General features: G+C 44.7%; 1 pseudogene; it reads right to left on the reverse strand.

The window, feature by feature from the left end:
• Window positions 1-6,018: 6,018 nt before the first annotated feature.
• LOC126163666 (5S ribosomal RNA) lies at window positions 6,019-6,135 on the reverse strand (annotated as a pseudogene).
• Between the last annotated feature and the right edge of the window lie 9,935 nt (window positions 6,136-16,070).

The raw sequence follows: 16,070 nt of genomic DNA on the forward strand, positions 1-16,070 counted from the left end.
GCTTTATTCCATGCAAGGCACCTTCAGTAGCCTGGAATATGTACATATTTTTACTATTTAGCTTACATTTTGAGGCAATGTATCTATAGGTTATAAACAGTTCTGGTGGTTTATAATATACATAGCCAGTCCTCCAATCTAATACAATGATGAAATTTTCTTCAGATGTGTATTGCATATGCACAGAAATAAGCTCACGGAAAAGGAACTGATGGTGACAATTTGTACAGATCTTGATTCACAAATGTGAAAAGGTCATGATGCCAAGAAAAAGTAGAATAAAATCACAATATAAAAAAGGCCTGAATGCCAGTGAAAAACAAAAATTATTTTCTTTAGTATCTTAATTGTGAGTACTCAAAGAGTAAACTGTTAGTTTTGTTTGTGTTATTATATATGAATACTAAAAAATAGCTTTTGACAAATAAGTTCATCTCCTTTTGTAAAAGAATTGAAAACTTAATCCTGTTTTTTTATATTGATTCTCACAATGGGACTGTACAATTATATGAATGTAGTTTAAAAACCGCTTTTCAAAAATTTCTAATGATGTCATCTCACTAAAATGAGTTTCATTAGGATTCATTCAAATGTTTCCTTCCTATCATACAATGCATTTGTGATGATATACATTTTGTTCAGTATCTTATAAACAATCCACATATTGTACCCAGTCATGTAAAATTTGTAATTTTATATCTGTTTTTTTGACATTTTCTGAACAATCAATATATTTTTCACTCAATTGTTTTGTAGCAATTGCAGCCAGTGGTCCTTTACAGTGTAGTGCATGAGAGTTGACGCTTGTGTTGTATTGCGAGTGTTCGGTATTGTGCTGTCAAATTAATTCTGCATTGGCTGCCAGAAGTGCTGTGTTTTGTCTATAAACTTCATGTCACTTGCTTTTATCTTATGACAATTTATATGTTCACGTATATCGTTAGGAATGCTTGGAGGGCTGCACGCTCCACTATTCTGAGGAGTATTGCGAAATCTCTTTCTTCACGCTGGACCGCAGTGCAGCTATGCATCATTGCGCCAGCATTGGTGCCTAGGTGACTTCTATATCGGATAAAGTTAGTGGGGCTTTTACAGTTCATAATTTTTCTCTGTTGGGGGATAGAGAATAATGATGATAGTATGTTGGCTAATTGGTTAGAATGGACGTGGATCTGCTTCAGACTGTAGTATCTGTATCTAGTTTGGATATGTACCACACTGCCAACATTTCCGTCAAATGGTCAAAAACCTATCCTGTTGCATTAAGTCAGGTCATTCTGTTTCTACATGGGTTGTAGAAGGTGGTGGATATGTCTTTCTCTGACTTCTGCTCAGTTCCAACTTAAATTGGAACAATCACATGCGCAAAGCTATAGAAATGGGATCAATTGCAAGGTGCATAGGGACTGACTAAAAGCAGGTTGTAATTTTACTGTAGCAGACAGGTTCGAGGAAGGTGACTCAATGCGAGATATGAAAGTGCCACAAATATGATTGAGTAGTGGTTGTAATTATTAAAGGGATTGTCAATAGGATCCAACATAGGTATGTGCTTGAATGGAAAGACCTAATTCGAAATCATGGACATCATTTCTAGCGGATATGTAGCACTAGAGATCTGAGAAGCTAGTGTACAGTTTCTTATGGCCTCAATGAGCATATCATCTGCTACTACTGTTTGTGTTCCTTCTCAGTCAGTCGTCACCTATAACTCGGTGGAAATATTGCTGAACCTCTGCTATGGTATCGAGACAGAATGCACTACAAATACTATAGAATTATCTAGCTGGGGTGGTGTGAGGGAGTTGCAAATACTGCTTACATACTATGTTCCTTAGCCAAATCACTTTCAAAATGCGTTAATTTTGTCACGAGGTTGCATTGTGGGCTACCTGTTGATCTGATAATACACATTCCCATGATCACTGTCACTGTATTTGTCCAGAAAAAACCACCTCATTCAAAGGTAGTGTTGTACCTTGATTTGTTAAGCGTGTATAGCTTTTAACATGGATACCTGTGAGCAGCAGTAGAAGCAAGACCACTTATGACGGTAACATACAGGAATTGTTGTGATCTTTTTTTTTTTAACATCTGGCCAATTACGTCCCTCTTTCTAAGACACAGTGGTAGCACTTGCAAGAAAAACCTAAGAGACATGCCCACCCAGCATTGATTTTTGGTCAGTATTATTTTGCATCATGTGGAATCATTTATTGGTCAAGTATTATTATTCTTAGTAGTAGTGGGGGGTGCGTGATATGTTCACATTTGAGCATCAGGCTTATAATGTATGTGTCTGTTTTCCGATATGTGTAAAGGAGATGACTGTGTCCCGTTGTAAGGAAGGTACAGATATTTCCATTTCCAGAGCCACAGCCTTCAGCAGGATGTATTTCCGGTACTTCGCTCATTGTCGAATGCCATTCAATTGAGATCGAGATCATAACATTTAATTGTAAGTATAATGATAAAAGATACATGTGACCAGTTTTGTAGAATGATTCCATGTATGCATGGCCTGTGGTGGGAATGATTCACGTTTCCCGTTAATGGCAGCAGCTGTCCGAATGTAGAGGCCAGTTGGAGTGTAGGAATGTATCTGAGATAACTTTGCCATCTTCTAGACAACCAAATAGCGAACTAATACGTAGTATGTGTTGGGCGGCATCAACTGACATCACGACTGTCATCTTGGATGACGTCATGCGCTGTGCACGTTAGTACACATTAGTGCACGTTAGTATACATTAGCCCACGAACATGGGTTGGTAAGGGGATGTGGCGCTCAGTTGAGGATCGAGGTGGAGACTTTAACTATATCCTTCCCAGTCCACGTGGGTGTGAGACTTTCAAAAATCTGACAAAATTTTAATTTCCCACCTGGGAGGGGGGGAGGGGGTGTGGCACTTTTTGAATTCCCCATCGCCCCCAGCTTGGATTTGGAGTGGGAACCCTATCACTGTGTCTGTGACATTACAGGTCTAACGGTACATGTGTCATCACCTGACATCACTGCCGCCATCTTGGCCGACAGCGCCCTCTGGCGGTGGCACTGCGTACTATGTCAGTTGTAGTCCAGACCTCGTGGTGAACACACTAGATGGCTGTACTACATGCAATTGTTTAAATAAAGACTTATGTCCAGCACTGATCGAGTCCTATGCCCACCAACCCATAGGAGGAGGTGGCGGTCGGGTGACTTGGGTTAGGGAGGTGAGCTTTCTTTCCCACCATTTTCTTACATTAGTAGAGATAACCCAATTGACCTATCTTTACCGATATTTCCTAGGAAGAGGTGGCGGTTGGGTGACTTAGGTTAGTGGAGGTAGCCCAAGTGACCTATCTTCCTGCAATTTTTCTTAGGTTAATAGAGATAACAATGGTCTGATGCATTGTACTGTTGAAATTTGAACTTCCCGCCATTTTTCTGTGGGAGGGGGGCGTGGCACATTCCCGTGAAAAGCCGCCATCTTCGATAACGGTATTTGCATTATCAGCTGACGTCATGGCTGCCATCTAGGATGAGGTAATGTGCTGTTGCCAAGTTTACACACCGCCATCTTGGATGACGTCATCGCCGCCATCTTGGATACATCTGGCAACAGAGTGAAGCTAACAACATCTGTGGTGAAGCCAGATTCCAGGAGCACTCACGCAGGTGATCTTCAACCATCTCGGCTACGCCCAGGATGGAAATGGAGCAGGAGGAATGTTGGTACCACAGCAGATTTGGAAGCAATTATGTCACTGTACCAAGCCTTGTGTGTACCCAAATGCCAGTGGCAGCTGGATAGAGACGATTCGTCTGATTGTCAGTCTGTGTCACAGCGTGTGTTCATAAGTGATTGATGTACGGGACAGTAATATCTGGCTGAAACTGGCTCCGATCTGTGTATCTTCATACAAACAATATTACACTGGTGCAGACCATGTCTGTCGTTCTCTCTAGCTGCCCCAAATAATTTTCTATCACAATGTATGGAACACACGATTTGACCTGGACCTTGGGCTATGCTGTGGATTTGCATCAGACTTCATGCTTGTGGACGCCGCAGAGCCGATAATAGGAGCGGACTTCCTGGCATATTACAACCTTCTACTTGACATTGCTGACACATGCCTGGTCAACCAAACCATTGGGCTAATGGCTGTGGGATTCGGGCCCCATGCAACCACCCAATCTGCTAAACTGATGGAAGCTGCCAACAGCGATAACGCCGCCCTGCTTCAATATTTCCCAGCACTGAGAAGAGCACCAGGTATGCCTAAAGATGTGAAGCATTACACCGTGCACTATATAAAGACTGCTGGTGGACCATCTATATCTTGTAGGCTGCGACGGTTAGCCCTGGATCGCTTACCAATTGCAAAGGTAGCATTCGACAGCATGATTCGAGAGGCCATTATATGACCATCCAATAGTCCCTGGTCATCACCGATGCATCTGGTGCCAAAAACGTTTGGTGCATGGCGCCCTTTCGGCGACTATAGAGTGCTTAACACCCGTACAGAGCCAGATCGTTATTCGGTATCCTTACTCCATGTTAACAACTAAACGTTGAGTGGTGGTCACCTGTACAGTGTGTTGGACTGCGCCAAGACATACACACAGATACCTCTCACTGAGGAAGACATCCCAAAGGCGGCTGTACACCGTTCGCCCTGTTTGAAAGCAAATTCACGACATTTGGCCTCAGGAAAGCCGCACAGACATGGCAGAGATCTATCGATTCATTTTTGCAAGGCCTGCCATTCTGTGTCACATACCCTGACGACATACTGGTATTCATAGCCTCGCCAGAAGAACATTGCCAGCATATCGTAGAAGTTTTCAGATGCCTGGACGAATACGACGTTGTGCTGAACACAGCGAAGTGCATTTTTGATCAGCCACAAATCAATTTTCTTGGCTACCACATTACCCCATCAGGCTCCTACCGCTACCTGAAAAAATGGAAGCCACTCTAAAATTCCCCCAGCCTACTGTGGTTAGGAAGCTGTGATAATTTCTAGGGATGCCAAATTTTTTCGTCTTATCTACCATAGGCAACAGAAATTCAAGAACCATTAAAGGCTGTGTTTGCAGGTTCTAAATGCAAAGGAAACGCACCAATAACTTGGACAGATCGCATGACTGTTGCGTTCAAACAAGCAAAAGAAGCGACAGCGGGAGCTGCTTTGTTGGCGCACCCTGGCCCAAGCTTGCCTTAGCACTGGTGGTAGATGCGCGCCAGATGGCAGTGGGAACTGTGTTGCAGCAACGCAACAAGCCTCTAGCCTTTTTCTCACGGAAACTGCCAACATCTCAACAGAAGTGGAGTGCTTATGGCTGCAAACTGTTAGCGATATATGAGGCAGTCAAGTACTTCTGCCCTCAGCTATGAGCCCATGAGTTTACAATTTTCAATGACCAGAAGCCGCCCACGTACACATTTCGGCAGAACAACGTCAACTCTTAGCCACGGCAGCATAGCCAGCTTACGTTTATTGCACAGTGCAGCACGGACATTCAAGACGCATCTGGGATAGAGAAAGTGGTAGCACACTGTCTCTTCTGAGTCAGTAGCATCTCCACTATTGACTACCAGTGCTCTCAAAAGCACAACGTACCTACCAGGAACTGCAAGGGCTGTTACAGGAAAGAACTTCGTCAGTAGACTTGCAATTAGTCGACGTTCCTGGCACTAGCATCAAGTTATACTGTGGTGTATCAACAACAAAATCATGGCCGTTCTTACCAGCAAGATTTCGGAACAATGCCTCTGAATATTTACACAAACTGTGTCAACCCAGCTCGTGATCTACGTTATAAAGCACTCCGTCTTCAGGCCACAAGTGGCCCATCGGGACCGTCTGACCGCTGTATCATCCTCAGCTGAGCTTGCGGATAGGAGGGGCGTGTGGTCAGCACACCGCTCTCCCGGTCGTTACGATAGTTTTCTTTGACTGGAGCCGCTATTAGTCGGTCGAGTAGCTCCTCAATTGGCATCACGAGGCTGAGTGCACCCCCAAAAATGGCAACAGCGCATGGCTGCTGGATGGTCACCCATCCAAGTGCCGGCCACGCCCGACAGCGCTTAACTTCGGTGATCTCACGGGAACCGGTGTACCCACTGTGGCAAGGCCGTTGTCTGATCTACGTTATGCTGCATCATAAATCGCTTAGTGTGGGCAGGAATGAAGAAAGACTGCCGTGAGTGGACACGAAGTTGCTTAAAATGTCAGCGTTGCAAGATCAGCCGGCACTTACATACACCGATCGGCAGCTGCCCCAAAACTGCCATGTGTTTCACTCATGTGCACATGGATGTCGTAGGACGACTACCGCCTTCGAACAGTAAACGGTACCTGCTGACAGTGGTTGACCGATTCACCTGTTGGCCAAGAAGCGGCACCTGTGGACGACATCTCCGTGGAAACTTCGGCGCATGCCTTCGTGCTAAACCGGGCATCACGTTTTGGCTGTCCTCTGCACATTACAGTAGATCATGGCAAGCAGTTCGAATCGGAATTGTTCGCCAAGCTGGCAGTATTTTGTGGCATGAATCGTCACAAAACAACCAGCAACCACCCGGCCAGCAACAGAATCATAGGCACCGTGCTCTCAAAGCAGCCACAATGTGCCACACCACCGGCTGGACAGAAGCTCTACCGATGGTTCTACTTGGCTTATAGAAAGTCTACAAACCCGATCTGGACGGTTCAACTGCAGAACTGGTGTACGGAGAGCCGCTCCGCCTGCGGGTGAATTTGTAGATGTGGCTCTGCAACCTGATACAGACCTTCCTCGGTCGCCTTGGAGATCATGTCAAGAAGATCCGACCTCCCCAGCCGTGCAGACACGGGACTGTTGCCACATTTGTCCACAAAGAGCTCGGTATCTCCACACACGTGATGGTGCATTCTGATGGCGTCAAACCGCCCCTACAACCAACATACATCGGGCCGCTCTGTGTCGTCAAGACAGGAGGTCACACTCTGAATATTCTGGCAATGGCAAAGACACTACCGTTGCAATAGAGATGATCGAGCAGGCATACGTTTTCAACGAGCCGCCCCCGACGGAGACTCGATGGACGCAGCCTCACCTAGAAACTGGTCCAGCAACAGCAACTCTGGCACCAGCACTGGCCAAGATGCCAACTCCAAGAGCCCTGTGCACCACGATGTGTGGTCGACGCGTCCACTTCCCTGCACGTTTCCTGGACAGTGCTCTGCTTCCGCCAAGAGGGCAGTTCTAGTAACCGCAGCCAGCAGTTACGCGTGTAGCGCGTGAGTGTTTACATGCGTGTCGTGCCGCAAGTGTTCACTTTGGCGCTGTCAAATTAGTTGCGCTCCATCTGCCAGGAGCGCTGTATTTTCTCTATAAATTCCTTGCCGTTTACTCTTAGTTTGTAGCAATTTGTATGTTCATGTTTACTCTATATTTAGCTCTGTGGTTTTACATAGCCCTTAGTAATGAGTCAACAAAAGGCTTACTTGCTCTCTCCAGAGTTTGTCTTTGTGTACTCTGGTTCAAAATGGTTCAAATGGCTCTGAGCACTATGGGACTTAACAGCGGAGGTCATCAGTCCCCTAGAACTTAGAACTACTTAAACCTTACTAACCTAAGGAAATCACACACATCCATGCCTGAGGATGGATTTGAACCTGCGACGGTAGCGGTCGCGCGGTTCCAGACTGTAGCACCTAGAACCGCTCGGCCGCTCCGGCCGGCAGTGTACTCTGCGTCTAAAACACGTTCTATATTATTTGACCTACGAACGAATAAAGTCATTGTCAACCCAGCAGCCGGCCGGGGTGGCCGAGCGGTTCTAGGCGCTACAGTCTGGAACCGCGCAACAGCTACGGTCGCAGGTTCGAATCCTGCCTCTGGCATGCATGTGTGTGATGTCCTTAGTTTAGTTAGGTTTAAATAGTTCTAAGTTCTAGGGGACTGATGACCTCAGAAGTTAAGTCCCATAGTGCTCACAGCCATTTGAACCATTTTTTTCAACCCAGCAAAGAATATATCGTTTGTGTGTTATTTATTTTTATCTGAACAGACGGGTTAACCATTCGGATGGGCCAGACCAATGTCAAAGCTCCAATTAAACGTATGTTTTTATCAACCTTACATTTTCGATAAGAATTTTGTTTTCGATACCAAATAGCAACCTACTTGACTTCAGGAAATGTAACAATGACAAATTTTTAAAATTATGTTTTGAGCAGTTTTTATAAAAGTGTATGTTCCATCGAATCACATAATCTGGTGCCTGTTCTGTGCCTGATACTGTGTGAGGAGGATGTTACAACAAACCAAGATTTACAGCAATTTCCTGGGATTAATGACGTGTCTGGTACCATTTTCTTTTTAATAGCGTTGAATATGTCATTCACTATTGGCCTTGCGGTAGTGTTCTTGCTTCCTGAGCACGGGGTTCCGGGTTCGATTCCCGGCGGGGTTAGGAATTTTCACCTGCCCTGAGATGACTGGATGTTGTGTTGTCTTCATCATCATCATTCATCCCCATTACCTACAGAGGAAGGTATCGGCAAACCACCTCCGTTAGGACATTGCCTAGTACGGCATCGTTCCCCTACACATGGTACTTCATTTCCAAGGTTGAATATGATTTTTGGCTACAAATTATGAGATTTTTGTTACCAAAATAGTTATGCTATACAGTGGTGCATTTGAAAAATCTTTTATCTTTCCAGATTTATCCAGAATGTAATAATACTTTTGCGTAGTTTTGTGAGGTAATGTTGTGCTATGGAAGTTGGTTGTGCTATCGATTCCATTTTACCTGGGTTACAAAAATGCCTCATATTTCAGATGTTTTTCAAAATATTATTTACATAATTTTTCAACAAATTTATTTATTCACTACATCGGTAATTGTTATTTTTCAAAAACTTACATAACTTTTTATAAATATATTCTAGTTGTAGAAAAAGCTAAATATTTATCGTCTTGCGCATGTTTTGCATTTCAAAATTTCAAAAGTTATATTTTATAACTAATTAAAACAATATATGTTACTAATTTTGTCCTTGTTCTTTTGTAAACTTCAAAAGACGCAGCTTTGTTTTACTTTTTCAGTACTGAAAAACAGGAAGTAAATTTAATTACTAATTTGAACCATTATCAGTTTTAGAATATGTCAGAAGGAAGCGTTGTAATATACAGAAATGAATCTGCGCCAGTTCATTCAGTCGTCTTACAGCCGTTGTTGAATTGTCATCTAGCATGTGTGTGAAATGTCTGTTGTTTGTGTCAGTTAGTAGTTGACAACATATTTATAGTTTTGTCTTTATATACGTTCTCTGTGAACTGTAGTTATCATGAAAAAATATGCTTTTGGAGAAGCTCTCTTTAGTATAAAAGAGTGTTTACTGTAAAACTTTGGTATTATGTCAAGAAACAGAAATGTGAAATAAAATCTCACACAGTTTTATTGGGAAAAAGCTTCTTTAGTATGAAATATAAAACCTAGGCTCTCTATTTTATCACAAGACAAAGAAGACAATGAGCTTGAAATCTGGAACTACCACAAAGCTGAGTGTAAAATTTTACTCATATTGTCATTTTTCTATGAACTTTAGTTGATGTAGTGCCATTTCTGCAGTGTTAAACCATGTATGGTAGCTATCGACCACAAAAACGTCGCTTGCCAGCGAGAGCAACTTTGTGGACTCTCTCTCTCTCTCTCTCTCTCTCTCTCTCTCTCTCTCTCTCTCTGACTGTTTAGTAAGCACTGTGCTCTGTTCATGTGCAGGTGTCTCATGTAATCGTGGCCGAACGGTTCTAGGCGCTTCAGTCCGGAAACGCGCTGCTGCTACGGTCGCAAGTTCGAATCCTGCCTCGGGCATGGATGTGTGTGATGTCCTTAGGTTAGTTAGGTTTAAGTAGTTGTAAGTCTAGGGCACCGATGACCTCAGATGTTCAGTCCCATAGTGCTCGGAGCCATTTGAGACATTTGACTCAAGTAATTGTCTTCAATGAAAGTGAGTTACTCTCTGTATGGATCGTGTTTTCTACTCCCGTCCCTATCCTGAATTCTCGCATTGGTGACCCCGACGACTCGTGACAAACACGTACAAGGTAAAATTCACGCCGATACAGTTATGACAATGCAACCTTCATGTAACCGCCGACCAGCGAAATTCACACTCCACACTGATGATTTCCGTTTGGAGAGTGCAGTGCTTTTCAGTCGACTCTTCCACCATCTTTAGGCACCAATTGTGCAAGTGTAGTGCTTCCATACTGTGGTTTAACTTATGACTCTCCTCCTGAACAACTGAAAGCAGCAAATAATCTACTGGGAAACCTCATCACCATAACCAACTTGCAGAAATAGTATGCAACTACTGCACTGCAACATTGTGCCTGCACGAATTCACTTTAGTTCACCACAGACAGCATGTCTTCCACGAATTCCTTCGATCTACCCTTGCTGCTGCCGGTTGCACATATTTAGCCAGCCGGCTGCTCGGATTTAGAACATGAACACTGAACATACCCAGTGTCGTCTGGATCAACCTCGAACCTGGCCTATGGGTGTCGGTGGATTATTTCTGACTAGTGGCGTTGCTAATGAACATTCACATCATGAATATTTAACTGGAAATCGACAATGTATACTCATTGTTTAACGCCATGCACCACAGAGTCGCTCGGCTTGTTTCCTTCCAAGCAGCGGCTGAGCCTGACCGACTTCGCGTGATTGCTTCTGATTGCGACGTCATCGTGCCCGGCTACGGCGTCTTCGTGCGTCCACAAAGCCCCGCTTCCCTGTGACCTGCTTCTCACCTGTGGCTGCGCACAGCATCCCAATCCGTCCCAGTCTCGTCCGTGCCTGTGTACAACGCCGCCAGGAATGCTCGCATGCGCACATCAGTAGCCCCGCCACCCCCGCGCAGCCTCCACACTGCATACGGGCACGGCCGCTTCTGCCGGCATTATACAGGGTGATTAAAAAAAGAATACCACAACTTTAGGAATTTAAAACTCTGCAACGACAAAAGGCAGAGCTAAGCACTATCTGTCGGCGAATTAAGGGAGCTATAAAGTTTCATTTAGTTGTACATTTGTTCACTTGAGGCGCTGTTGACTAGGCGTCAGCGTCAGTTGATGCTAAGATGGCGACCGCTCAACAGAAAGCTTTTTGTGTTATTGAGTACGGCAGAAGTGAATCGACGACAGTTGTTCAGCGTGCATTTCGAACGAAGTATGGTGTTAAACCTCCTGATAGGTGGTGTATTAAACGTTGGTATAAACAGTTTACAGAGAATGGGTGTTTGTGCGAAGGGAAAAGTTCTGGACGGCCGAGAACGAGTGATGAAAATGTAGCACGCATCCAGCAAGCATTTGTTCGCAGCCCAGGAAAATCGACTCGCAGAGCTAGCAGAGAGCTGCAAATTCCACAATCAACGGTATGGAGAGTCCTACGAAAAAGGTTAGTTATGAAACCTTATCGTCCGAAATTGGTTCAAGCACTGTCTGCAGCTGATAAGATTAAAAGAATCGATTTCTGTGATTTTATCAAGAAGCCCTGATCTTACCCCCTGCGATTTTTTCTTATGGGGGTATGTTAAGGATATGGTGTTTCGGCCACCTCTCCCAGCCACCATTGATGATTTGAAACGAGAAATAACAGCAGGTATGCAAACTGTTACGCCTGATATGCTACAGAGAGTGTGGAACGAGTTGGAGTATCGGGTTGACATTGCTCGAGTGTCTGGAAGGGGCCACATTGAACATCTCTGAACTTGTTTTTGAGTGAAAAAAAACCCTTTTTAAATACTCTTTGTAATGATGTATAACAGAAGGTTATATTATGTTTCTTTCATTAAATACACATTTTTAAAGTTGTGGTATTCTTTTTGAATCACCCTGTACAATGTATGTTCCTGCCACCACTTGACAACATGACCTGCATCCCGTCAAAACAAATGACTTCACGGCGTGCAACCACATCCCACACGCCGCCACGTCTGTGCAGGAACAGTTCACTGACACTGCGTGTGAATGCCATCCATCTTGTAATTATTCGATAGTGCTTGCAAGTTCACCCATTCAAGCAGACTGTCCTAGCTGCCCCTACGTGTTGCACAGCAGTGAATGTTCTCCCACTCCATTGACGATGACTGCTGCCGAGTATCATATATCCGATTGCGCACATGAATGTGATCTTTTCACCGACTCGGATTGTAATGAGTGTTTTGTGGGCTTCCACCTCCGACCATACCACTTCCAACGAACCACTTTCTAGCAGACATCAGCTCTGACATTAACTCGCAACCACTTGACGGCTCATCTACAACGATCATTGATTTCCACAGAACAAATTCCAGTCTGAAATATTGAGATCTACAATAGAGATATGGGTAAATCATATTACCTGCCGTCGATGTCATTCGTTCTGAGGACCAGGAATCATCGTAAAATAAATGAATCCGAGTCTGTGTCAGTGTGGGTTAAAGGTGCTGACAAGTGTAAGAAAAATTAAACTCGTCGGTGACCTTACCCATTATTATAGAAATTAAATAAAATCTTTCCCTTCCGTATTCCTCACCAAAAAAATATTAAGTACAATATTTTATCAGCTACATGCGAGATGCTCTGAGTGAGCGCTGACCTTGGTCGTTACGCAACCGCTTATCGCTCTGTGTTTACAAACATGACAAGCCAAAGCTGGCAGCTAGTCGATCGCAATTCACGGATGCATGATCCAGACTCTGTAGTTAATCATCTTCTCGCTGCTTCACATGGACATTATCTGTTAAGGATATAAAATCAGACCTAACGTTGGACTTTTTACACGAGTTTCACCTCTCCTCATTCGTACAACTCGCACGCCTCTGTACCTTGATATGGCCGACTGCTTCCCGGATCTTACACCTTGCCCCCCCCCCCCCCCCAGATCTACTTAGTAAATCGCCCATTCAAGCCAAACAACAGGAACACAATCACACATTAGTCAACACGGTGAAGCAGCGTGCCTCCTCAGCTAACAAGTTCTTGGTGATTCACAAACACTACGCTGACTGCCATGTGTCATCCAATGCAGTCCGTAAGGAAAACACATTGCTCCCACAATGTAATAACGACACGTCGGCTGCCTTCAGCTTGGTGTGCGAGTGGCTCACAGCCTTGACACGCATCCAGCATGACGACGAATGTGGTAGCGCTGGCCGCCGATTCTGGACATACAACGAAACACATGCAACGGGACACTCCACCCGGCTAGTCTACCACTGACACATTCGGGTATCCTTCTCAGGCTCTACAGCACACTGTCGCCACATCTGTTCCTGATGACTCACTGGAAAGCAGCTCGATCATCATACGCTGCCAATCTTCAAGCGACATTAGCCCCAATTGCCGCACACCTGCCACAGGCGACAGCGCCACTTTCCTGACACATGGGAGGAAGCGAACACAGCACGACACTGGTGCGACCACTGTCAGTTGCACTGTTCACCTCCAACTGTCGCCGACACTTCAGTGCCTCTTCCCAACACGTGTTCAACACAACAATGCCAAACTCAACCACTGCATCTCTGCCTACACCGCCTTTAACCACCACCCAAAACGGATTGTTACCCACCATTCCTGCCTTCTCTCAGCCTCCAGCATATGACAGACAGTCATCGCACAGGCCACACTCGCCGAAGTTCACATTGACTAATAAATTAGCGACTCACATCAATCGCACCGCCCTCTCAATATACAGGGTGAGTCACCTAACGTTACCGCTGGATATATTTCGTAAACCACATCAAATACTGACGAACCGATTCCACAGACCGAACGTGAGGAGAGGGGCTATCGTAATTGGTTAATACAAACCATAAAAAATGCACGGAAGTATATTTTTTAACACAAACCTACGTTTTTTTTAAATGGAACCACGTTAGTTTTGTTAGCACATCTGAACATATAAACAAATTCGTAATCAGTGCCGTTTGTTGCATTGTAAAATGTTAATTACATCCGGAGATATTGTAACCTAAAGTTGACGCTTGAGTACCACTCCTCCGCTGTTCGATCGTGTGTATCGGAGAGCACCGAATTACGTAGGGATCCAAAGGGAACGGTGATGGACCTTAGGTACAGAAGAGACTGGAACAGCAAATTACGTCCACATGCTAACACCTTTTTATTGGTCTTTTTCACTGACGCACATGTACATTACCATGACGTGGAGGACGCATAAATTGGCCAGCCCGTTCTCCTGCTCTTACACCTCTGGACTTCTTTCTGTGGGGTTCGTTAAAGGAGAATGTGTACCGTGATGTGCCTACAACCCCAGAGGATATGAAACAACGTATTGTGGCAGCCTGCGGCGACTTTACACCAGATGTACTACGGCGTGTGCGACATTCATTACGCCAGAGATTGCAGTTGTGTGCAGCAAATGATGGCCACCACATTCAACATCTATTGGCCTGACATGTCGGGGACACACTCTGTTCCACTCCGTAATTGAAAACGGAAACCACGTGTGTACGTGTACCTCACCACTCATGGTAATGTACATATGCGACAGTGAAAAAGACCAATAAAAAGGTGTTAGCATGTGGACGTAATGTGCTGTTCCAGTCTCTTCTGTACCTAACGCCCATCACCGTTACCTTTGGATCCCTACGTAATTCGGTGCTCTCCGATACACACGATCGAACAGCGGAGGAGTGGTACTCAAGCGTCAACTTTAGGTTACAATATCTCCGGATGTAATTAACATTTTACAATGCAACAAACGGCAATGATTACGTATTTGTTTATATGTTCAGATGTGCTAACAAAACTAACGTGGTTCTACTTAAAAAAAACGTAGGTTTGTGTTAAAAAAGATACTTCCGTGCATTTTTTTATGGTTTGTATTAACCAATTACACTAGCCCCTCTCCTCACGTTCGGTCTGTGGAATCGATTCGTCAGTATTTGATGTGGTTTACGAAATATATCCAGCGGTAATGTTAGGTGACTCACCCTGTATATCGTCGCTTTGAGCAGGTCAGCATCCTTTTGGTATGCGTGGCCTCCACATGCCGACATCTTGCCACTGACACCCCACCTCTCCTCGCTTCCACCGCACTGCCGGTATCCTTTGTGGACGCAGCAGACGTTTCCCATGTCAGGCACAGATTTACCGCCAGTTCAGCACTCATACGATGATGACCATCGGGACTTCCAGATGGGCCCAGTCGTGTCTCGCGAAAGTGCTGGCCACAGTACGACCGGTCACGTGCGCCCGCGCCTCGTCACCAACGAGAAACGACCAGTTGTGCCTGGTTCCTACCGCAGCCATGACGCGGTTGGCAAGAAGAGAGTCACATCTGAGAGAAATGGTCCAGCCGCGTCCTCCTTCCTAGACAGCCACGGCGCGGATAATCGGGCAAACTTGCCACTCGAGACACCTGATGCCGATCGACCGCCGCGTCACCTCATTGACCTTGGCGTCGCTCCTTCATTTCCTCCCCAGAGCTCCGCACTGCCAGGGATGAGGGGCTGGGGCTCCGTGGCTGCTATCGACCACAACAACAACGTCACTGAACAGCGAAAGCAACTTTGTGGACTCTCTCAGACTGTTTAGTAAGAACTGTGCCCTGTGTGCGGGTGTCCTGTGCAATCGTCTTCAATAAAATGTGTGTTTTCTACATACTGACTGCGTATTCAGTATTCTACACCCGTCTGTATCCCGATTTCCCTCACATTTACTGAACTGGCAGTGTCTAATGCTAGAAGAGTACATAATTCAGATACATAACTGCACAAGTGATTGTTTCATAAGGCAAAGAAAGGGTGATATTATAATTTCGAAAATGCAAGACATGAATTGTGATAAGATACAGATTGGTTTCTTTACATTTTTAGACGTGCTTTCAACTCCGTGTATTCCACTGAATGACATGAGTAACAAATGAAGTTTCTTTTACTTTGCATCTGAGTATCTGTGGATTTTCAGTTCCCTGCTAGAAGTCTATCACCAACCTGTTATAAATTTTTACACCAGAATGTAAAATTCCATTCTGACTTCTAGATAGCGATTCATAGTCTGCATGAGAAATTTT

The sequence above is a fragment of the Schistocerca cancellata genome, chromosome 2 (assembly GCF_023864275.1).
Source record: "Schistocerca cancellata isolate TAMUIC-IGC-003103 chromosome 2, iqSchCanc2.1, whole genome shotgun sequence".
Taxonomy (NCBI): domain Eukaryota; kingdom Metazoa; phylum Arthropoda; class Insecta; order Orthoptera; family Acrididae; genus Schistocerca; species Schistocerca cancellata.